Raw genomic sequence first — 16,258 nt, 5'->3', positions numbered from 1 at the left:
CCTCTTTCGCTTACGGCCATACCACCCTGGAAATGCCCGATCTCATCTGAACTCGGAAGTAAAGCAGGGTCGGGCCTGGTTAGTACTTGGATGGGAGACCGCCTGGGAATACCAGGTGCTGTAAGCTTTTCGAAGTGCTTCATTTGGCAGCTGATTTAAATAGCCAACGCTTGACAGCCTCTTTCGCTTACGGCCATACCACCCTGGAAATGCCCGATCTCATCTGAACTCGGAAGTAAAGCAGGGTCGGGCCTGGTTAGTACTTGGATGGGAGACCGCCTGGGAATACCAGGTGCTGTAAGCTTTTCGAAGTGCTTCATTTGGCAGCTGATTTAAATAGCCAACGCTTGACAGCCTCTTTCGCTTACGGCCATACCACCCTGGAAATGCCCGATCTCATCTGAACTCGGAAGTAAAGCAGGGTCGGGCCTGGTTAGTACTTGGATGGGAGACCGCCTGGGAATACCAGGTGCTGTAAGCTTTTCGAAGTGCTTCATTTGGCAGCTGATTTAAATAGCCAACGCTTGACAGCCTCTTTCGCTTACGGCCATACCACCCTGGAAATGCCCGATCTCATCTGAACTCGGAAGTAAAGCAGGGTCGGGCCTGGTTAGTACTTGGATGGGAGACCGCCTGGGAATACCAGGTGCTGTAAGCTTTTCGAAGTGCTTCATTTGGCAGCTGATTTAAATAGCCAACGCTTGACAGCCTCTTTCGCTTACGGCCATACCACCCTGGAAATGCCCGATCTCATCTGAACTCGGAAGTAAAGCAGGGTCGGGCCTGGTTAGTACTTGGATGGGAGACCGCCTGGGAATACCAGGTGCTGTAAGCTTTTCGAAGTGCTTCATTTGGCAGCTGATTTAAATAGCCAACGCTTGACAGCCTCTTTCGCTTACGGCCATACCACCCTGGAAATGCCCGATCTCATCTGAACTCGGAAGTAAAGCAGGGTCGGGCCTGGTTAGTACTTGGATGGGAGACCGCCTGGGAATACCAGGTGCTGTAAGCTTTTCGAAGTGCTTCATTTGGCAGCTGATTTAAATAGCCAACGCTTGACAGCCTCTTTCGCTTACGGCCATACCACCCTGGAAATGCCCGATCTCATCTGAACTCGGAAGTAAAGCAGGGTCGGGCCTGGTTAGTACTTGGATGGGAGACCGCCTGGGAATACCAGGTGCTGTAAGCTTTTCGAAGTGCTTCATTTGGCAGCTGATTTAAATAGCCAACGCTTGACAGCCTCTTTCGCTTACGGCCATACCACCCTGGAAATGCCCGATCTCATCTGAACTCGGAAGTAAAGCAGGGTCGGGCCTGGTTAGTACTTGGATGGGAGACCGCCTGGGAATACCAGGTGCTGTAAGCTTTTCGAAGTGCTTCATTTGGCAGCTGATTTAAATAGCCAACGCTTGACAGCCTCTTTCGCTTACGGCCATACCACCCTGGAAATGCCCGATCTCATCTGAACTCGGAAGTAAAGCAGGGTCGGGCCTGGTTAGTACTTGGATGGGAGACCGCCTGGGAATACCAGGTGCTGTAAGCTTTTCGAAGTGCTTCATTTGGCAGCTGATTTAAATAGCCAACGCTTGACAGCCTCTTTCGCTTACGGCCATACCACCCTGGAAATGCCCGATCTCATCTGAACTCGGAAGTAAAGCAGGGTCGGGCCTGGTTAGTACTTGGATGGGAGACCGCCTGGGAATACCAGGTGCTGTAAGCTTTTCGAAGTGCTTCATTTGGCAGCTGATTTAAATAGCCAACGCTTGACAGCCTCTTTCGCTTACGGCCATACCACCCTGGAAATGCCCGATCTCATCTGAACTCGGAAGTAAAGCAGGGTCGGGCCTGGTTAGTACTTGGATGGGAGACCGCCTGGGAATACCAGGTGCTGTAAGCTTTTCGAAGTGCTTCATTTGGCAGCTGATTTAAATAGCCAACGCTTGACAGCCTCTTTCGCTTACGGCCATACCACCCTGGAAATGCCCGATCTCATCTGAACTCGGAAGTAAAGCAGGGTCGGGCCTGGTTAGTACTTGGATGGGAGACCGCCTGGGAATACCAGGTGCTGTAAGCTTTTCGAAGTGCTTCATTTGGCAGCTGATTTAAATAGCCAACGCTTGACAGCCTCTTTCGCTTACGGCCATACCACCCTGGAAATGCCCGATCTCATCTGAACTCGGAAGTAAAGCAGGGTCGGGCCTGGTTAGTACTTGGATGGGAGACCGCCTGGGAATACCAGGTGCTGTAAGCTTTTCGAAGTGCTTCATTTGGCAGCTGATTTAAATAGCCAACGCTTGACAGCCTCTTTCGCTTACGGCCATACCACCCTGGAAATGCCCGATCTCATCTGAACTCGGAAGTAAAGCAGGGTCGGGCCTGGTTAGTACTTGGATGGGAGACCGCCTGGGAATACCAGGTGCTGTAAGCTTTTCGAAGTGCTTCATTTGGCAGCTGATTTAAATAGCCAACGCTTGACAGCCTCTTTCGCTTACGGCCATACCACCCTGGAAATGCCCGATCTCATCTGAACTCGGAAGTAAAGCAGGGTCGGGCCTGGTTAGTACTTGGATGGGAGACCGCCTGGGAATACCAGGTGCTGTAAGCTTTTCGAAGTGCTTCATTTGGCAGCTGATTTAAATAGCCAACGCTTGACAGCCTCTTTCGCTTACGGCCATACCACCCTGGAAATGCCCGATCTCATCTGAACTCGGAAGTAAAGCAGGGTCGGGCCTGGTTAGTACTTGGATGGGAGACCGCCTGGGAATACCAGGTGCTGTAAGCTTTTCGAAGTGCTTCATTTGGCAGCTGATTTAAATAGCCAACGCTTGACAGCCTCTTTCGCTTACGGCCATACCACCCTGGAAATGCCCGATCTCATCTGAACTCGGAAGTAAAGCAGGGTCGGGCCTGGTTAGTACTTGGATGGGAGACCGCCTGGGAATACCAGGTGCTGTAAGCTTTTCGAAGTGCTTCATTTGGCAGCTGATTTAAATAGCCAACGCTTGACAGCCTCTTTCGCTTACGGCCATACCACCCTGGAAATGCCCGATCTCATCTGAACTCGGAAGTAAAGCAGGGTCGGGCCTGGTTAGTACTTGGATGGGAGACCGCCTGGGAATACCAGGTGCTGTAAGCTTTTCGAAGTGCTTCATTTGGCAGCTGATTTAAATAGCCAACGCTTGACAGCCTCTTTCGCTTACGGCCATACCACCCTGGAAATGCCCGATCTCATCTGAACTCGGAAGTAAAGCAGGGTCGGGCCTGGTTAGTACTTGGATGGGAGACCGCCTGGGAATACCAGGTGCTGTAAGCTTTTCGAAGTGCTTCATTTGGCAGCTGATTTAAATAGCCAACGCTTGACAGCCTCTTTCGCTTACGGCCATACCACCCTGGAAATGCCCGATCTCATCTGAACTCGGAAGTAAAGCAGGGTCGGGCCTGGTTAGTACTTGGATGGGAGACCGCCTGGGAATACCAGGTGCTGTAAGCTTTTCGAAGTGCTTCATTTGGCAGCTGATTTAAATAGCCAACGCTTGACAGCCTCTTTCGCTTACGGCCATACCACCCTGGAAATGCCCGATCTCATCTGAACTCGGAAGTAAAGCAGGGTCGGGCCTGGTTAGTACTTGGATGGGAGACCGCCTGGGAATACCAGGTGCTGTAAGCTTTTCGAAGTGCTTCATTTGGCAGCTGATTTAAATAGCCAACGCTTGACAGCCTCTTTCGCTTACGGCCATACCACCCTGGAAATGCCCGATCTCATCTGAACTCGGAAGTAAAGCAGGGTCGGGCCTGGTTAGTACTTGGATGGGAGACCGCCTGGGAATACCAGGTGCTGTAAGCTTTTCGAAGTGCTTCATTTGGCAGCTGATTTAAATAGCCAACGCTTGACAGCCTCTTTCGCTTACGGCCATACCACCCTGGAAATGCCCGATCTCATCTGAACTCGGAAGTAAAGCAGGGTCGGGCCTGGTTAGTACTTGGATGGGAGACCGCCTGGGAATACCAGGTGCTGTAAGCTTTTCGAAGTGCTTCATTTGGCAGCTGATTTAAATAGCCAACGCTTGACAGCCTCTTTCGCTTACGGCCATACCACCCTGGAAATGCCCGATCTCATCTGAACTCGGAAGTAAAGCAGGGTCGGGCCTGGTTAGTACTTGGATGGGAGACCGCCTGGGAATACCAGGTGCTGTAAGCTTTTCGAAGTGCTTCATTTGGCAGCTGATTTAAATAGCCAACGCTTGACAGCCTCTTTCGCTTACGGCCATACCACCCTGGAAATGCCCGATCTCATCTGAACTCGGAAGTAAAGCAGGGTCGGGCCTGGTTAGTACTTGGATGGGAGACCGCCTGGGAATACCAGGTGCTGTAAGCTTTTCGAAGTGCTTCATTTGGCAGCTGATTTAAATAGCCAACGCTTGACAGCCTCTTTCGCTTACGGCCATACCACCCTGGAAATGCCCGATCTCATCTGAACTCGGAAGTAAAGCAGGGTCGGGCCTGGTTAGTACTTGGATGGGAGACCGCCTGGGAATACCAGGTGCTGTAAGCTTTTCGAAGTGCTTCATTTGGCAGCTGATTTAAATAGCCAACGCTTGACAGCCTCTTTCGCTTACGGCCATACCACCCTGGAAATGCCCGATCTCATCTGAACTCGGAAGTAAAGCAGGGTCGGGCCTGGTTAGTACTTGGATGGGAGACCGCCTGGGAATACCAGGTGCTGTAAGCTTTTCGAAGTGCTTCATTTGGCAGCTGATTTAAATAGCCAACGCTTGACAGCCTCTTTCGCTTACGGCCATACCACCCTGGAAATGCCCGATCTCATCTGAACTCGGAAGTAAAGCAGGGTCGGGCCTGGTTAGTACTTGGATGGGAGACCGCCTGGGAATACCAGGTGCTGTAAGCTTTTCGAAGTGCTTCATTTGGCAGCTGATTTAAATAGCCAACGCTTGACAGCCTCTTTCGCTTACGGCCATACCACCCTGGAAATGCCCGATCTCATCTGAACTCGGAAGTAAAGCAGGGTCGGGCCTGGTTAGTACTTGGATGGGAGACCGCCTGGGAATACCAGGTGCTGTAAGCTTTTCGAAGTGCTTCATTTGGCAGCTGATTTAAATAGCCAACGCTTGACAGCCTCTTTCGCTTACGGCCATACCACCCTGGAAATGCCCGATCTCATCTGAACTCGGAAGTAAAGCAGGGTCGGGCCTGGTTAGTACTTGGATGGGAGACCGCCTGGGAATACCAGGTGCTGTAAGCTTTTCGAAGTGCTTCATTTGGCAGCTGATTTAAATAGCCAACGCTTGACAGCCTCTTTCGCTTACGGCCATACCACCCTGGAAATGCCCGATCTCATCTGAACTCGGAAGTAAAGCAGGGTCGGGCCTGGTTAGTACTTGGATGGGAGACCGCCTGGGAATACCAGGTGCTGTAAGCTTTTCGAAGTGCTTCATTTGGCAGCTGATTTAAATAGCCAACGCTTGACAGCCTCTTTCGCTTACGGCCATACCACCCTGGAAATGCCCGATCTCATCTGAACTCGGAAGTAAAGCAGGGTCGGGCCTGGTTAGTACTTGGATGGGAGACCGCCTGGGAATACCAGGTGCTGTAAGCTTTTCGAAGTGCTTCATTTGGCAGCTGATTTAAATAGCCAACGCTTGACAGCCTCTTTCGCTTACGGCCATACCACCCTGGAAATGCCCGATCTCATCTGAACTCGGAAGTAAAGCAGGGTCGGGCCTGGTTAGTACTTGGATGGGAGACCGCCTGGGAATACCAGGTGCTGTAAGCTTTTCGAAGTGCTTCATTTGGCAGCTGATTTAAATAGCCAACGCTTGACAGCCTCTTTCGCTTACGGCCATACCACCCTGGAAATGCCCGATCTCATCTGAACTCGGAAGTAAAGCAGGGTCGGGCCTGGTTAGTACTTGGATGGGAGACCGCCTGGGAATACCAGGTGCTGTAAGCTTTTCGAAGTGCTTCATTTGGCAGCTGATTTAAATAGCCAACGCTTGACAGCCTCTTTCGCTTACGGCCATACCACCCTGGAAATGCCCGATCTCATCTGAACTCGGAAGTAAAGCAGGGTCGGGCCTGGTTAGTACTTGGATGGGAGACCGCCTGGGAATACCAGGTGCTGTAAGCTTTTCGAAGTGCTTCATTTGGCAGCTGATTTAAATAGCCAACGCTTGACAGCCTCTTTCGCTTACGGCCATACCACCCTGGAAATGCCCGATCTCATCTGAACTCGGAAGTAAAGCAGGGTCGGGCCTGGTTAGTACTTGGATGGGAGACCGCCTGGGAATACCAGGTGCTGTAAGCTTTTCGAAGTGCTTCATTTGGCAGCTGATTTAAATAGCCAACGCTTGACAGCCTCTTTCGCTTACGGCCATACCACCCTGGAAATGCCCGATCTCATCTGAACTCGGAAGTAAAGCAGGGTCGGGCCTGGTTAGTACTTGGATGGGAGACCGCCTGGGAATACCAGGTGCTGTAAGCTTTTCGAAGTGCTTCATTTGGCAGCTGATTTAAATAGCCAACGCTTGACAGCCTCTTTCGCTTACGGCCATACCACCCTGGAAATGCCCGATCTCATCTGAACTCGGAAGTAAAGCAGGGTCGGGCCTGGTTAGTACTTGGATGGGAGACCGCCTGGGAATACCAGGTGCTGTAAGCTTTTCGAAGTGCTTCATTTGGCAGCTGATTTAAATAGCCAACGCTTGACAGCCTCTTTCGCTTACGGCCATACCACCCTGGAAATGCCCGATCTCATCTGAACTCGGAAGTAAAGCAGGGTCGGGCCTGGTTAGTACTTGGATGGGAGACCGCCTGGGAATACCAGGTGCTGTAAGCTTTTCGAAGTGCTTCATTTGGCAGCTGATTTAAATAGCCAACGCTTGACAGCCTCTTTCGCTTACGGCCATACCACCCTGGAAATGCCCGATCTCATCTGAACTCGGAAGTAAAGCAGGGTCGGGCCTGGTTAGTACTTGGATGGGAGACCGCCTGGGAATACCAGGTGCTGTAAGCTTTTCGAAGTGCTTCATTTGGCAGCTGATTTAAATAGCCAACGCTTGACAGCCTCTTTCGCTTACGGCCATACCACCCTGGAAATGCCCGATCTCATCTGAACTCGGAAGTAAAGCAGGGTCGGGCCTGGTTAGTACTTGGATGGGAGACCGCCTGGGAATACCAGGTGCTGTAAGCTTTTCGAAGTGCTTCATTTGGCAGCTGATTTAAATAGCCAACGCTTGACAGCCTCTTTCGCTTACGGCCATACCACCCTGGAAATGCCCGATCTCATCTGAACTCGGAAGTAAAGCAGGGTCGGGCCTGGTTAGTACTTGGATGGGAGACCGCCTGGGAATACCAGGTGCTGTAAGCTTTTCGAAGTGCTTCATTTGGCAGCTGATTTAAATAGCCAACGCTTGACAGCCTCTTTCGCTTACGGCCATACCACCCTGGAAATGCCCGATCTCATCTGAACTCGGAAGTAAAGCAGGGTCGGGCCTGGTTAGTACTTGGATGGGAGACCGCCTGGGAATACCAGGTGCTGTAAGCTTTTCGAAGTGCTTCATTTGGCAGCTGATTTAAATAGCCAACGCTTGACAGCCTCTTTCGCTTACGGCCATACCACCCTGGAAATGCCCGATCTCATCTGAACTCGGAAGTAAAGCAGGGTCGGGCCTGGTTAGTACTTGGATGGGAGACCGCCTGGGAATACCAGGTGCTGTAAGCTTTTCGAAGTGCTTCATTTGGCAGCTGATTTAAATAGCCAACGCTTGACAGCCTCTTTCGCTTACGGCCATACCACCCTGGAAATGCCCGATCTCATCTGAACTCGGAAGTAAAGCAGGGTCGGGCCTGGTTAGTACTTGGATGGGAGACCGCCTGGGAATACCAGGTGCTGTAAGCTTTTCGAAGTGCTTCATTTGGCAGCTGATTTAAATAGCCAACGCTTGACAGCCTCTTTCGCTTACGGCCATACCACCCTGGAAATGCCCGATCTCATCTGAACTCGGAAGTAAAGCAGGGTCGGGCCTGGTTAGTACTTGGATGGGAGACCGCCTGGGAATACCAGGTGCTGTAAGCTTTTCGAAGTGCTTCATTTGGCAGCTGATTTAAATAGCCAACGCTTGACAGCCTCTTTCGCTTACGGCCATACCACCCTGGAAATGCCCGATCTCATCTGAACTCGGAAGTAAAGCAGGGTCGGGCCTGGTTAGTACTTGGATGGGAGACCGCCTGGGAATACCAGGTGCTGTAAGCTTTTCGAAGTGCTTCATTTGGCAGCTGATTTAAATAGCCAACGCTTGACAGCCTCTTTCGCTTACGGCCATACCACCCTGGAAATGCCCGATCTCATCTGAACTCGGAAGTAAAGCAGGGTCGGGCCTGGTTAGTACTTGGATGGGAGACCGCCTGGGAATACCAGGTGCTGTAAGCTTTTCGAAGTGCTTCATTTGGCAGCTGATTTAAATAGCCAACGCTTGACAGCCTCTTTCGCTTACGGCCATACCACCCTGGAAATGCCCGATCTCATCTGAACTCGGAAGTAAAGCAGGGTCGGGCCTGGTTAGTACTTGGATGGGAGACCGCCTGGGAATACCAGGTGCTGTAAGCTTTTCGAAGTGCTTCATTTGGCAGCTGATTTAAATAGCCAACGCTTGACAGCCTCTTTCGCTTACGGCCATACCACCCTGGAAATGCCCGATCTCATCTGAACTCGGAAGTAAAGCAGGGTCGGGCCTGGTTAGTACTTGGATGGGAGACCGCCTGGGAATACCAGGTGCTGTAAGCTTTTCGAAGTGCTTCATTTGGCAGCTGATTTAAATAGCCAACGCTTGACAGCCTCTTTCGCTTACGGCCATACCACCCTGGAAATGCCCGATCTCATCTGAACTCGGAAGTAAAGCAGGGTCGGGCCTGGTTAGTACTTGGATGGGAGACCGCCTGGGAATACCAGGTGCTGTAAGCTTTTCGAAGTGCTTCATTTGGCAGCTGATTTAAATAGCCAACGCTTGACAGCCTCTTTCGCTTACGGCCATACCACCCTGGAAATGCCCGATCTCATCTGAACTCGGAAGTAAAGCAGGGTCGGGCCTGGTTAGTACTTGGATGGGAGACCGCCTGGGAATACCAGGTGCTGTAAGCTTTTCGAAGTGCTTCATTTGGCAGCTGATTTAAATAGCCAACGCTTGACAGCCTCTTTCGCTTACGGCCATACCACCCTGGAAATGCCCGATCTCATCTGAACTCGGAAGTAAAGCAGGGTCGGGCCTGGTTAGTACTTGGATGGGAGACCGCCTGGGAATACCAGGTGCTGTAAGCTTTTCGAAGTGCTTCATTTGGCAGCTGATTTAAATAGCCAACGCTTGACAGCCTCTTTCGCTTACGGCCATACCACCCTGGAAATGCCCGATCTCATCTGAACTCGGAAGTAAAGCAGGGTCGGGCCTGGTTAGTACTTGGATGGGAGACCGCCTGGGAATACCAGGTGCTGTAAGCTTTTCGAAGTGCTTCATTTGGCAGCTGATTTAAATAGCCAACGCTTGACAGCCTCTTTCGCTTACGGCCATACCACCCTGGAAATGCCCGATCTCATCTGAACTCGGAAGTAAAGCAGGGTCGGGCCTGGTTAGTACTTGGATGGGAGACCGCCTGGGAATACCAGGTGCTGTAAGCTTTTCGAAGTGCTTCATTTGGCAGCTGATTTAAATAGCCAACGCTTGACAGCCTCTTTCGCTTACGGCCATACCACCCTGGAAATGCCCGATCTCATCTGAACTCGGAAGTAAAGCAGGGTCGGGCCTGGTTAGTACTTGGATGGGAGACCGCCTGGGAATACCAGGTGCTGTAAGCTTTTCGAAGTGCTTCATTTGGCAGCTGATTTAAATAGCCAACGCTTGACAGCCTCTTTCGCTTACGGCCATACCACCCTGGAAATGCCCGATCTCATCTGAACTCGGAAGTAAAGCAGGGTCGGGCCTGGTTAGTACTTGGATGGGAGACCGCCTGGGAATACCAGGTGCTGTAAGCTTTTCGAAGTGCTTCATTTGGCAGCTGATTTAAATAGCCAACGCTTGACAGCCTCTTTCGCTTACGGCCATACCACCCTGGAAATGCCCGATCTCATCTGAACTCGGAAGTAAAGCAGGGTCGGGCCTGGTTAGTACTTGGATGGGAGACCGCCTGGGAATACCAGGTGCTGTAAGCTTTTCGAAGTGCTTCATTTGGCAGCTGATTTAAATAGCCAACGCTTGACAGCCTCTTTCGCTTACGGCCATACCACCCTGGAAATGCCCGATCTCATCTGAACTCGGAAGTAAAGCAGGGTCGGGCCTGGTTAGTACTTGGATGGGAGACCGCCTGGGAATACCAGGTGCTGTAAGCTTTTCGAAGTGCTTCATTTGGCAGCTGATAAATTCCAACGCTTGACAGCTTTCGCTGCCATATTTTTCCCCTGGAAAGGCATTGCATCGGGCTGAAGTGGATGCCAGTGAGCTGGTCGGACTGGTGGAGCGCCTGTTTTAAATAGCTGCTTAAGCTTTTTGTGCCACAAAAAAAGTAAAAAAAAAAAAAAAAAAAAAAAAAGCAGTTTTCACCGGGGTGGATTATTCACCTAGAAGGGCAGGGATTTTTCTTCAGCAGTTGGTGTCAGCGGCTGGCTACCAGGCAGGCCTTGGAGACAACTGCAATCTTTCATGCTTATTTTCAATCGTGCAAACAATGTGACAGCATATTCTGTGAAAGAGAGCTTAAAATGCTGTGTAAACTCGGATTCCCAGTGGCTCTTGAGAAAAAAGAAGTTCTCTAGATCCACTTAGCTTTTCCATATACCCTAGGAACCCTTGATCAATCCTAAAAACTTTCTATTCAGGGACCATAGAAAGCGTATTGACTCAATGTATCTCAATGTGGTATGGAAACAGCTCAAACCAGGACCGCAAAGCACTTCAAAGAGTTGTGCGATTAGCAGCGCATCTCAATGTCTGCTTCCCTCCTAGCAGGACATCCATCTGAAAGCTGTAAAAATAGAACTGTTAAAATGTAAGGACTTAAATCACCCTGGTAATTACCTATCCACTTTGCTTCCATCTGGTAAGCTTTTCTGTAGCTTGATGGCAAAAACTGAGAGACTTAGGAGGAGCTTCTTTCCCCAGGCCATCAGGCTTCTAAATTCTAACCCGGTGTATACATCACTTGACTCTACGTATATATCACTGTATTAGTCATATCTATAAGATACCTCATATTGCTGCTACTTATTACTTTGTATAATTTTAATTATTTTTTGCACATATTTTTCTTATTATTATTTAATTTTTGTTTATCTATACTTGCACTGTCTCTGGAGCGGACCTGACCTTCATTCACTGCTGGTCATACTTTGTATTATTATTTATGTGACAAATAAAACTCTTGACTTGACTTGATTCTCCTCAGTTTGGATGAGACGTTTTGCAGACGGCCAGTGAACTCGCTTTCCAGTTTATAACCCTCAATCTCTTCCAAGAGCAGGTCTGCAGAAATGGGACGAAAGTCTAAAGTCTGCCCTGATGATATACCCCCACCAGCCCAACAGAAAAGTGCCATAACTATACTCAACTCAGGGCGGGAACATAGTCCGGGTAGGAGTACTTTTGTGAGACGTAGGCTTCCAGAGGTCTGGGGGGTGTAGGATCTTTGGCCACCCCTTGCCTGGGGGCCGGGTCGGGGAAGTGGTGCCGGCTGAGCAGGAGACTACCTTCTCCTCCTCTTCCCCCCCACCAGCTTGCTGAGATCTATGAGCTGGGACTGGATGCACTCTGTAGTAAGCATGCAGCAAGGTTCAGCACACAGACACTCGGCTTCTGGGCCAACTGGTTCCCAATCATCGTCTTCCGACCACGGTAACCGAGACACCACAGGAACCGCCCATTAATTCGATTGCAACCACGCAACTACTCCTGAGCAACAACTCCTGAGTCACTTTTCGATGCTTTGCTCTTCCCATGGCCTCTTTCCGGCCAGAGACAGAGAGCTCTGTGTGCTGCTTCAGGTGTCTGTCTAGACGGGCCGGTGTTCTGCAACAGCTGGGCACCCGGCACAGCATCTTACGTGTGTCCTTATTGCCAGCGCTGAGCGAGAGCAAAAGCCTCTTCTCTTCCGAGTTTGTCACCTTGTCAACCGCTAACAGGTGCGACAAGAGCCGGCTGTAGACTGAAGCAGAGTGTACATTCAGCCATGACCATCCAAGATCAATGCTGCAGGGAAAGACTTACACACTGAGGGGAATGGTTTAAAAGGAGGCGGCAGAGGCATCCACTTCCGAGTCATGACGCTGGTGACACTTCTTAAAGGGGAAAACATCCACCCCTGAACCAGGGGTATAAACCGATACCTTCAAGATCCCCTTGGTCCAATGCATGGATAAGCTGTAACTACTTTTGGGGGATTTCCCCATTCCTCTTTCAAAGGAACCATGTGTGTCCAAGGAACAACGCACCGTTTGGGCAGCTTTACTGCGCCAGCCGTCGGAGCTTTTACACAGCCTTTTTCTTTCTCTTTCCCACAAAGGGATGGTATGAGCCCCATCGAACACGCACCATTTTGGCAGCTTTACTGTGCCAGCCGTGGGAGCTTTTGCACAGCTTTTTTTCCTTCTCTTTCCCACAAAGGGATGGTATGAGCCCTATCGAAAACGCACCGTTTTGGGCAGCTTTACTGCACCAGCCGCTGAAGCTTGAGCACTGCTTTTCCTTTTTCAAAGTGTTTAGTAAAACCCCACCAAACACACACACCTTTTTGGGCAGCTTTACTGCGCCAGCCATGGGAGCTTTTGCACGGCTTTTCCCTTTTTCAAAAAGAATCGTAGAACCTGATCGAACATGCACTTTTTCAGGACATTTAGTGGGCGTCATTGTGCCCACCAGTCATTAGACCAGCCATCTTCCAACTGGACCATGATAGCTCGCTAGAAAGACCAACAATCCCACAAACTGGCCTAGTCGTTCCAGACGCTTGCTAGAAAGACCCACCACCGTGCAAACTCACTGCACTAGCTCTCACTTGACCAAAGCTTGCCCGGGGACCCACACCCTTCCCAGGGAGCCAGGGTCCACGTTAGGGGGGCTGGAACCACTGAGCTCAATATCCCACAAATCACACCCCTTCTGCCCAGGGACCCACACCCTTTCTGGGGCCATCGCCAGCCCCACAGGGTTCTCTTGATTGACACCTGTTCTCCAGCAGTGCCCGAGCACCCCACTTTTAAGCCCGGGAACATGGACTTAGAGAAAAAGCATGTGCTAGTTGTTCTGTTGGTGACCCACCTGGTTGTGGGGCACCACCCTCTCCACCACCTTAATGTACTGTGGTTCAGATAGCTGGGGTGCACCAGCCTTTCCCAGTTCAACTACCTATGGCAGTGCTCAAATTTTGAGGTGGCTGGGGTGCACCAACGACGCGTAGTTCTAGCAACAGATAATATAGGAGTTCAAACAAGTTTTCTGGGACAGCTAGTCTACGTACAGACCCCTTGGTTCTTTCCCAACCATGCCGGGATGCACGACCAAATGCTCGCCAGAAACGGATGCAACTGCTCGGGCAGATGGCTTGGCCATAGACCCCTGCTTCTTTCCCATTGAGCCAGGATGCGCAACCAAAGGCTCACGGGAAAAAGATGCACCTGCTTGGGCAGATCAGCCTGGTTATAGCTCCCCTGGTTCTTTCCTATTTGGCCAGAACGCACAGCCAAAGGCTCGCAGGAAACAGACACAGCTGCTCAGGCAGACGGCTTGGCCATTGATCCCCTGCTTTTTTGCCATTGAGCCAGGACCCACGGCTGACGGCTTGCAAGAAACAGACACTTTTACTCGGGCAGACCAGCCTGCCCTTAGACCACCTGCTTTTTTCCATTGTGCCAGGACGCGCGGCCAAAGGCTAGCGGGAAATGGATGCACCTGCTCGGTCAGACCAGCCTGGCCTTAGAACCCCTGCTTTTTTCCCAATCGTGCCAAGAGGTGCGGCCGAAGGCTCACGGGAAATGGACACACCTGTTCGGGCAGACCAGCCTGGCCTTAGAACCCTCTGGTTTGTTTAACCGCACAACTATCAACAAACAAAGTCCACAATTTCATGACGTCCCCAAAATCCTGATGGCAGGTCAGAGGCATTTGGCATCAGGCACGTACTTCCAGGCGCAGGACATCTCGACAGGTTGGTCAGGAAAGATTATTTCCCACCGACAGTGGTGGAAAGAGTACTGAGAAAGCATACTTAAGTAAAAATACCATTACTTGCATAAAAAATATAGTGAGAGTAGAATAAATGTACCTGTTGCAAATATTACTCAAAGTAAAAGTACTCATGAGTAGTGAATACTGAGTATTATGCTGTTAAAAGTTGATACATTTACATGTAATTTGTTGATGTGTGTATTCCCTAACATTCTGTAGTGCATTTAGTTATGGCCCAGCAGGCACACAATGTCATAAGACGCTAATATTAGATTAGATTTAGGTTGTGATGTCAGGTGAACAAAATTCAATGTCTAGTCAGCGTCTAAGAACAACATTATTTTGATGTCCAATAATGACATCAAATAACGTTGTTATTTGGTTGATTTTAGGTTGTTAGAAAGTGACCAAAATCCAATGTCGAGCCAACATCTTAAACCAACATCATATTGACGTCAAACACTGACATTTATTCATCAGTTATAGCAACCAAAATTCAACGTCTGATAGATGTCATGGTGAAAACGTAGACACAACATCAAGCTCACAACATCATTAGACGTTGAAATTTGGTTGGTTTTAGGTTGGACATTGGACAGTGACATCGGGCTGACTTTGAGTTTGGATGTAAACCTGATTTTCAATTACAAACAAAATGCACCATCTCCACGACCTTAGGGTACAATTTCAATCTGACAGCATGTTGACGTCTTGTGCCTGCTGGGCCACAATTAAGGCCAGTTCGGTCATCATACTGTAAATATCCATCATCTTCTCATCAGTGACATGCATCTAAAACAGGGGTGCCCATACTCGGTCCTGGAGGGCCGGTGTCCAGCAAAGTTTATTTCCAATCCCAATTAGACTCACCTGGACTAGCTAATCAATCTCATACTAGGCTTTCTAGAAACATCCATGCAGGTTTGTTGAGGCAAGTTGGAGCTAAAATCTGCAGGACATCGGCCCTTCAGGATTGTGGCTGTTTCTCAATATGCGTTCTTCAGCGGTCTTGCGTCCTCGTGTTCTCGTGCAACGTCATCATCAGCTGCCAAAGTTCAGTTCCAATACTCAAGACCGCAAGAACAGAGGATGCGTGAAACTTCCCGGATGTGATCTTGATATCGAGGATTCACCGATGCAGACTTGAGCACCAAACTTGCTCAGCAAAAAAGTGCAGCTTTTTATTTAGATTTATTATTAAAGTTCAGAGATTTAACTTATTTAGCTCAGGAGTTTCCCTAAATGAAACAGTAAAAGTAAACATTACAATGGACATCTTAATAAAGGAATAAACACATTAAGGGTGTTTGTTTGCTGAAATTCGTATTAAAATCAGTTTTATTTATATTGTGCAGAGTATATTTGTAATGTTTTTATGCAAAGTATATATTTTTAAAAGGGGGAAAACAATAAATTGTTGTATGAATGCTGTAATGTTTAAATAATTTACCATTTAAAACGCGTGAAGGTCATGTGACCATCAGGAAGAACACAGCATCTCATTTCTCAAAGGACGCATTCTCTGCCCTCATGGTCTCCTGAGTTTGTTCTTCCAAGGACACCTGGCAAGACCGTTCTCCACAAGAACGCAAGTCCATTCTCTGTGTTCTTTGACTTGAGAAACAGCCCGTGTTTGGGCATCCCTAATCTAAACAGTCTCTGGGTCAATGCCCAGGTAGGAGGCGACGTTCTTGCGACCTTGCGCAACGTTCACTGAAAGTTCTCTAAAGGTAATGAAAGTTCAGAACCTTTACAGAACATTAGGGATGTTCTTAAAATGTTCTCTTTTAGTCATATAATAACGTTTCCAATATGACTTGAGGATGACATTCTGTTTTGGTCCTGCTATGGTCACATAATAACGTTACAAAGAGAACCTTTCTAACATTAACAGAACGTTTTCACATGGTCTTCCTTTAGTCATATAATAATGTTTCCAAAATGACTTGAGGAGGATGTTCTGTTTTGGTCATTCCATGGTCACATAATAACATTACAAAGAGAACCTTTCTATCATTAACAGAACGTTTTCCGATGGT

At 49.3% G+C, this 16,258-nt stretch overlaps 59 non-coding genes across 59 annotated transcripts; all 59 read left to right on the top strand.

Annotated features, from left to right (window-relative positions):
• The first annotated feature begins 8 nt into the window (after window positions 1-8).
• Window positions 9-127, top strand: LOC137491591 (5S ribosomal RNA). Its single transcript, XR_015485462.1, has one exon. It is a non-coding gene; the product is annotated as a 5S ribosomal RNA (ribosomal RNA).
• A 58-nt stretch (window positions 128-185) lies between these two features.
• On the top strand, window positions 186-304 carry LOC137491590 (5S ribosomal RNA). The gene has a single exon (XR_015485461.1). It is a non-coding gene; the product is annotated as a 5S ribosomal RNA (ribosomal RNA).
• Window positions 305-362: 58 nt separating this feature from the next.
• On the top strand, window positions 363-481 carry LOC137493513 (5S ribosomal RNA). The gene has a single exon (XR_015485460.1). It is a non-coding gene; the product is annotated as a 5S ribosomal RNA (ribosomal RNA).
• Window positions 482-539: 58 nt separating this feature from the next.
• Window positions 540-658, top strand: LOC137491589 (5S ribosomal RNA). The gene has a single exon (XR_015485459.1). It is a non-coding gene; the product is annotated as a 5S ribosomal RNA (ribosomal RNA).
• Window positions 659-716: 58 nt separating this feature from the next.
• LOC137495264 (5S ribosomal RNA) lies at window positions 717-835 on the top strand. Its single transcript, XR_015485458.1, has one exon. It is a non-coding gene; the product is annotated as a 5S ribosomal RNA (ribosomal RNA).
• Window positions 836-893: 58 nt separating this feature from the next.
• LOC137495263 (5S ribosomal RNA) lies at window positions 894-1,012 on the top strand. The gene has a single exon (XR_015485457.1). It is a non-coding gene; the product is annotated as a 5S ribosomal RNA (ribosomal RNA).
• Window positions 1,013-1,070: 58 nt separating this feature from the next.
• LOC137495262 (5S ribosomal RNA) lies at window positions 1,071-1,189 on the top strand. The gene has a single exon (XR_015485456.1). It is a non-coding gene; the product is annotated as a 5S ribosomal RNA (ribosomal RNA).
• Window positions 1,190-1,247: 58 nt separating this feature from the next.
• On the top strand, window positions 1,248-1,366 carry LOC137495261 (5S ribosomal RNA). Its single transcript, XR_015485454.1, has one exon. It is a non-coding gene; the product is annotated as a 5S ribosomal RNA (ribosomal RNA).
• Window positions 1,367-1,424: 58 nt separating this feature from the next.
• On the top strand, window positions 1,425-1,543 carry LOC137495260 (5S ribosomal RNA). Its single transcript, XR_015485453.1, has one exon. It is a non-coding gene; the product is annotated as a 5S ribosomal RNA (ribosomal RNA).
• Window positions 1,544-1,601: 58 nt separating this feature from the next.
• On the top strand, window positions 1,602-1,720 carry LOC137493680 (5S ribosomal RNA). Its single transcript, XR_015485452.1, has one exon. It is a non-coding gene; the product is annotated as a 5S ribosomal RNA (ribosomal RNA).
• Window positions 1,721-1,778: 58 nt separating this feature from the next.
• Window positions 1,779-1,897, top strand: LOC137495258 (5S ribosomal RNA). The gene has a single exon (XR_015485450.1). It is a non-coding gene; the product is annotated as a 5S ribosomal RNA (ribosomal RNA).
• Window positions 1,898-1,955: 58 nt separating this feature from the next.
• On the top strand, window positions 1,956-2,074 carry LOC137493803 (5S ribosomal RNA). The gene has a single exon (XR_015485449.1). It is a non-coding gene; the product is annotated as a 5S ribosomal RNA (ribosomal RNA).
• Window positions 2,075-2,132: 58 nt separating this feature from the next.
• Window positions 2,133-2,251, top strand: LOC137494103 (5S ribosomal RNA). Its single transcript, XR_015485448.1, has one exon. It is a non-coding gene; the product is annotated as a 5S ribosomal RNA (ribosomal RNA).
• A 58-nt stretch (window positions 2,252-2,309) lies between these two features.
• On the top strand, window positions 2,310-2,428 carry LOC137495257 (5S ribosomal RNA). The gene has a single exon (XR_015485447.1). It is a non-coding gene; the product is annotated as a 5S ribosomal RNA (ribosomal RNA).
• Window positions 2,429-2,486: 58 nt separating this feature from the next.
• On the top strand, window positions 2,487-2,605 carry LOC137495256 (5S ribosomal RNA). Its single transcript, XR_015485446.1, has one exon. It is a non-coding gene; the product is annotated as a 5S ribosomal RNA (ribosomal RNA).
• A 58-nt stretch (window positions 2,606-2,663) lies between these two features.
• LOC137493971 (5S ribosomal RNA) lies at window positions 2,664-2,782 on the top strand. Its single transcript, XR_015485444.1, has one exon. It is a non-coding gene; the product is annotated as a 5S ribosomal RNA (ribosomal RNA).
• A 58-nt stretch (window positions 2,783-2,840) lies between these two features.
• On the top strand, window positions 2,841-2,959 carry LOC137495255 (5S ribosomal RNA). Its single transcript, XR_015485443.1, has one exon. It is a non-coding gene; the product is annotated as a 5S ribosomal RNA (ribosomal RNA).
• A 58-nt stretch (window positions 2,960-3,017) lies between these two features.
• LOC137495254 (5S ribosomal RNA) lies at window positions 3,018-3,136 on the top strand. The gene has a single exon (XR_015485442.1). It is a non-coding gene; the product is annotated as a 5S ribosomal RNA (ribosomal RNA).
• Window positions 3,137-3,194: 58 nt separating this feature from the next.
• LOC137495253 (5S ribosomal RNA) lies at window positions 3,195-3,313 on the top strand. The gene has a single exon (XR_015485441.1). It is a non-coding gene; the product is annotated as a 5S ribosomal RNA (ribosomal RNA).
• A 58-nt stretch (window positions 3,314-3,371) lies between these two features.
• Window positions 3,372-3,490, top strand: LOC137495252 (5S ribosomal RNA). Its single transcript, XR_015485440.1, has one exon. It is a non-coding gene; the product is annotated as a 5S ribosomal RNA (ribosomal RNA).
• A 58-nt stretch (window positions 3,491-3,548) lies between these two features.
• Window positions 3,549-3,667, top strand: LOC137495251 (5S ribosomal RNA). The gene has a single exon (XR_015485438.1). It is a non-coding gene; the product is annotated as a 5S ribosomal RNA (ribosomal RNA).
• A 58-nt stretch (window positions 3,668-3,725) lies between these two features.
• On the top strand, window positions 3,726-3,844 carry LOC137493746 (5S ribosomal RNA). Its single transcript, XR_015485437.1, has one exon. It is a non-coding gene; the product is annotated as a 5S ribosomal RNA (ribosomal RNA).
• Window positions 3,845-3,902: 58 nt separating this feature from the next.
• LOC137495250 (5S ribosomal RNA) lies at window positions 3,903-4,021 on the top strand. The gene has a single exon (XR_015485436.1). It is a non-coding gene; the product is annotated as a 5S ribosomal RNA (ribosomal RNA).
• Window positions 4,022-4,079: 58 nt separating this feature from the next.
• Window positions 4,080-4,198, top strand: LOC137495249 (5S ribosomal RNA). Its single transcript, XR_015485435.1, has one exon. It is a non-coding gene; the product is annotated as a 5S ribosomal RNA (ribosomal RNA).
• Window positions 4,199-4,256: 58 nt separating this feature from the next.
• LOC137493866 (5S ribosomal RNA) lies at window positions 4,257-4,375 on the top strand. Its single transcript, XR_015485434.1, has one exon. It is a non-coding gene; the product is annotated as a 5S ribosomal RNA (ribosomal RNA).
• Window positions 4,376-4,433: 58 nt separating this feature from the next.
• Window positions 4,434-4,552, top strand: LOC137495247 (5S ribosomal RNA). The gene has a single exon (XR_015485433.1). It is a non-coding gene; the product is annotated as a 5S ribosomal RNA (ribosomal RNA).
• A 58-nt stretch (window positions 4,553-4,610) lies between these two features.
• LOC137495246 (5S ribosomal RNA) lies at window positions 4,611-4,729 on the top strand. The gene has a single exon (XR_015485432.1). It is a non-coding gene; the product is annotated as a 5S ribosomal RNA (ribosomal RNA).
• Window positions 4,730-4,787: 58 nt separating this feature from the next.
• LOC137493490 (5S ribosomal RNA) lies at window positions 4,788-4,906 on the top strand. The gene has a single exon (XR_015485431.1). It is a non-coding gene; the product is annotated as a 5S ribosomal RNA (ribosomal RNA).
• Window positions 4,907-4,964: 58 nt separating this feature from the next.
• Window positions 4,965-5,083, top strand: LOC137493674 (5S ribosomal RNA). Its single transcript, XR_015485430.1, has one exon. It is a non-coding gene; the product is annotated as a 5S ribosomal RNA (ribosomal RNA).
• Window positions 5,084-5,141: 58 nt separating this feature from the next.
• LOC137495245 (5S ribosomal RNA) lies at window positions 5,142-5,260 on the top strand. The gene has a single exon (XR_015485429.1). It is a non-coding gene; the product is annotated as a 5S ribosomal RNA (ribosomal RNA).
• Window positions 5,261-5,318: 58 nt separating this feature from the next.
• Window positions 5,319-5,437, top strand: LOC137495244 (5S ribosomal RNA). Its single transcript, XR_015485427.1, has one exon. It is a non-coding gene; the product is annotated as a 5S ribosomal RNA (ribosomal RNA).
• Window positions 5,438-5,495: 58 nt separating this feature from the next.
• On the top strand, window positions 5,496-5,614 carry LOC137495243 (5S ribosomal RNA). Its single transcript, XR_015485426.1, has one exon. It is a non-coding gene; the product is annotated as a 5S ribosomal RNA (ribosomal RNA).
• Window positions 5,615-5,672: 58 nt separating this feature from the next.
• Window positions 5,673-5,791, top strand: LOC137495242 (5S ribosomal RNA). Its single transcript, XR_015485425.1, has one exon. It is a non-coding gene; the product is annotated as a 5S ribosomal RNA (ribosomal RNA).
• A 58-nt stretch (window positions 5,792-5,849) lies between these two features.
• LOC137495241 (5S ribosomal RNA) lies at window positions 5,850-5,968 on the top strand. The gene has a single exon (XR_015488614.2). It is a non-coding gene; the product is annotated as a 5S ribosomal RNA (ribosomal RNA).
• A 58-nt stretch (window positions 5,969-6,026) lies between these two features.
• LOC137495240 (5S ribosomal RNA) lies at window positions 6,027-6,145 on the top strand. The gene has a single exon (XR_015485424.1). It is a non-coding gene; the product is annotated as a 5S ribosomal RNA (ribosomal RNA).
• Window positions 6,146-6,203: 58 nt separating this feature from the next.
• On the top strand, window positions 6,204-6,322 carry LOC137495239 (5S ribosomal RNA). Its single transcript, XR_015485423.1, has one exon. It is a non-coding gene; the product is annotated as a 5S ribosomal RNA (ribosomal RNA).
• A 58-nt stretch (window positions 6,323-6,380) lies between these two features.
• LOC137495238 (5S ribosomal RNA) lies at window positions 6,381-6,499 on the top strand. Its single transcript, XR_015485422.1, has one exon. It is a non-coding gene; the product is annotated as a 5S ribosomal RNA (ribosomal RNA).
• Window positions 6,500-6,557: 58 nt separating this feature from the next.
• LOC137495236 (5S ribosomal RNA) lies at window positions 6,558-6,676 on the top strand. The gene has a single exon (XR_015485421.1). It is a non-coding gene; the product is annotated as a 5S ribosomal RNA (ribosomal RNA).
• A 58-nt stretch (window positions 6,677-6,734) lies between these two features.
• LOC137495235 (5S ribosomal RNA) lies at window positions 6,735-6,853 on the top strand. Its single transcript, XR_015485420.1, has one exon. It is a non-coding gene; the product is annotated as a 5S ribosomal RNA (ribosomal RNA).
• A 58-nt stretch (window positions 6,854-6,911) lies between these two features.
• On the top strand, window positions 6,912-7,030 carry LOC137495234 (5S ribosomal RNA). Its single transcript, XR_015488613.2, has one exon. It is a non-coding gene; the product is annotated as a 5S ribosomal RNA (ribosomal RNA).
• Window positions 7,031-7,088: 58 nt separating this feature from the next.
• On the top strand, window positions 7,089-7,207 carry LOC137493745 (5S ribosomal RNA). Its single transcript, XR_015485419.1, has one exon. It is a non-coding gene; the product is annotated as a 5S ribosomal RNA (ribosomal RNA).
• Window positions 7,208-7,265: 58 nt separating this feature from the next.
• Window positions 7,266-7,384, top strand: LOC137495233 (5S ribosomal RNA). Its single transcript, XR_015485418.1, has one exon. It is a non-coding gene; the product is annotated as a 5S ribosomal RNA (ribosomal RNA).
• A 58-nt stretch (window positions 7,385-7,442) lies between these two features.
• Window positions 7,443-7,561, top strand: LOC137495232 (5S ribosomal RNA). Its single transcript, XR_015485416.1, has one exon. It is a non-coding gene; the product is annotated as a 5S ribosomal RNA (ribosomal RNA).
• Window positions 7,562-7,619: 58 nt separating this feature from the next.
• Window positions 7,620-7,738, top strand: LOC137495231 (5S ribosomal RNA). Its single transcript, XR_015488612.2, has one exon. It is a non-coding gene; the product is annotated as a 5S ribosomal RNA (ribosomal RNA).
• Window positions 7,739-7,796: 58 nt separating this feature from the next.
• On the top strand, window positions 7,797-7,915 carry LOC137493728 (5S ribosomal RNA). The gene has a single exon (XR_015485415.1). It is a non-coding gene; the product is annotated as a 5S ribosomal RNA (ribosomal RNA).
• Window positions 7,916-7,973: 58 nt separating this feature from the next.
• Window positions 7,974-8,092, top strand: LOC137494043 (5S ribosomal RNA). Its single transcript, XR_015485414.1, has one exon. It is a non-coding gene; the product is annotated as a 5S ribosomal RNA (ribosomal RNA).
• A 58-nt stretch (window positions 8,093-8,150) lies between these two features.
• LOC137495230 (5S ribosomal RNA) lies at window positions 8,151-8,269 on the top strand. The gene has a single exon (XR_015485413.1). It is a non-coding gene; the product is annotated as a 5S ribosomal RNA (ribosomal RNA).
• Window positions 8,270-8,327: 58 nt separating this feature from the next.
• Window positions 8,328-8,446, top strand: LOC137495229 (5S ribosomal RNA). The gene has a single exon (XR_015485412.1). It is a non-coding gene; the product is annotated as a 5S ribosomal RNA (ribosomal RNA).
• Window positions 8,447-8,504: 58 nt separating this feature from the next.
• Window positions 8,505-8,623, top strand: LOC137494042 (5S ribosomal RNA). Its single transcript, XR_015485411.1, has one exon. It is a non-coding gene; the product is annotated as a 5S ribosomal RNA (ribosomal RNA).
• Window positions 8,624-8,681: 58 nt separating this feature from the next.
• LOC137493744 (5S ribosomal RNA) lies at window positions 8,682-8,800 on the top strand. Its single transcript, XR_015485410.1, has one exon. It is a non-coding gene; the product is annotated as a 5S ribosomal RNA (ribosomal RNA).
• A 58-nt stretch (window positions 8,801-8,858) lies between these two features.
• LOC137495228 (5S ribosomal RNA) lies at window positions 8,859-8,977 on the top strand. The gene has a single exon (XR_015485409.1). It is a non-coding gene; the product is annotated as a 5S ribosomal RNA (ribosomal RNA).
• A 58-nt stretch (window positions 8,978-9,035) lies between these two features.
• LOC137492840 (5S ribosomal RNA) lies at window positions 9,036-9,154 on the top strand. Its single transcript, XR_015485408.1, has one exon. It is a non-coding gene; the product is annotated as a 5S ribosomal RNA (ribosomal RNA).
• A 58-nt stretch (window positions 9,155-9,212) lies between these two features.
• LOC137495227 (5S ribosomal RNA) lies at window positions 9,213-9,331 on the top strand. Its single transcript, XR_015485407.1, has one exon. It is a non-coding gene; the product is annotated as a 5S ribosomal RNA (ribosomal RNA).
• A 58-nt stretch (window positions 9,332-9,389) lies between these two features.
• On the top strand, window positions 9,390-9,508 carry LOC137493743 (5S ribosomal RNA). The gene has a single exon (XR_015485405.1). It is a non-coding gene; the product is annotated as a 5S ribosomal RNA (ribosomal RNA).
• A 58-nt stretch (window positions 9,509-9,566) lies between these two features.
• Window positions 9,567-9,685, top strand: LOC137495225 (5S ribosomal RNA). Its single transcript, XR_015485404.1, has one exon. It is a non-coding gene; the product is annotated as a 5S ribosomal RNA (ribosomal RNA).
• Window positions 9,686-9,743: 58 nt separating this feature from the next.
• On the top strand, window positions 9,744-9,862 carry LOC137495224 (5S ribosomal RNA). The gene has a single exon (XR_015485403.1). It is a non-coding gene; the product is annotated as a 5S ribosomal RNA (ribosomal RNA).
• A 58-nt stretch (window positions 9,863-9,920) lies between these two features.
• Window positions 9,921-10,039, top strand: LOC137495223 (5S ribosomal RNA). Its single transcript, XR_015485402.1, has one exon. It is a non-coding gene; the product is annotated as a 5S ribosomal RNA (ribosomal RNA).
• A 58-nt stretch (window positions 10,040-10,097) lies between these two features.
• On the top strand, window positions 10,098-10,216 carry LOC137495222 (5S ribosomal RNA). The gene has a single exon (XR_015485401.1). It is a non-coding gene; the product is annotated as a 5S ribosomal RNA (ribosomal RNA).
• Window positions 10,217-10,274: 58 nt separating this feature from the next.
• On the top strand, window positions 10,275-10,393 carry LOC137495221 (5S ribosomal RNA). Its single transcript, XR_015485400.1, has one exon. It is a non-coding gene; the product is annotated as a 5S ribosomal RNA (ribosomal RNA).
• Window positions 10,394-16,258: the final 5,865 nt, after the last annotated feature.

Source organism: Danio rerio, chromosome 4, assembly GCF_052040795.2.
Source record: "Danio rerio strain M-AB ecotype USA chromosome 4, GRCz13ab, whole genome shotgun sequence".
NCBI lineage: Eukaryota > Metazoa > Chordata > Actinopteri > Cypriniformes > Danionidae > Danio > Danio rerio.
This window is presented reverse-complemented; position numbering and strand designations above follow the sequence as displayed.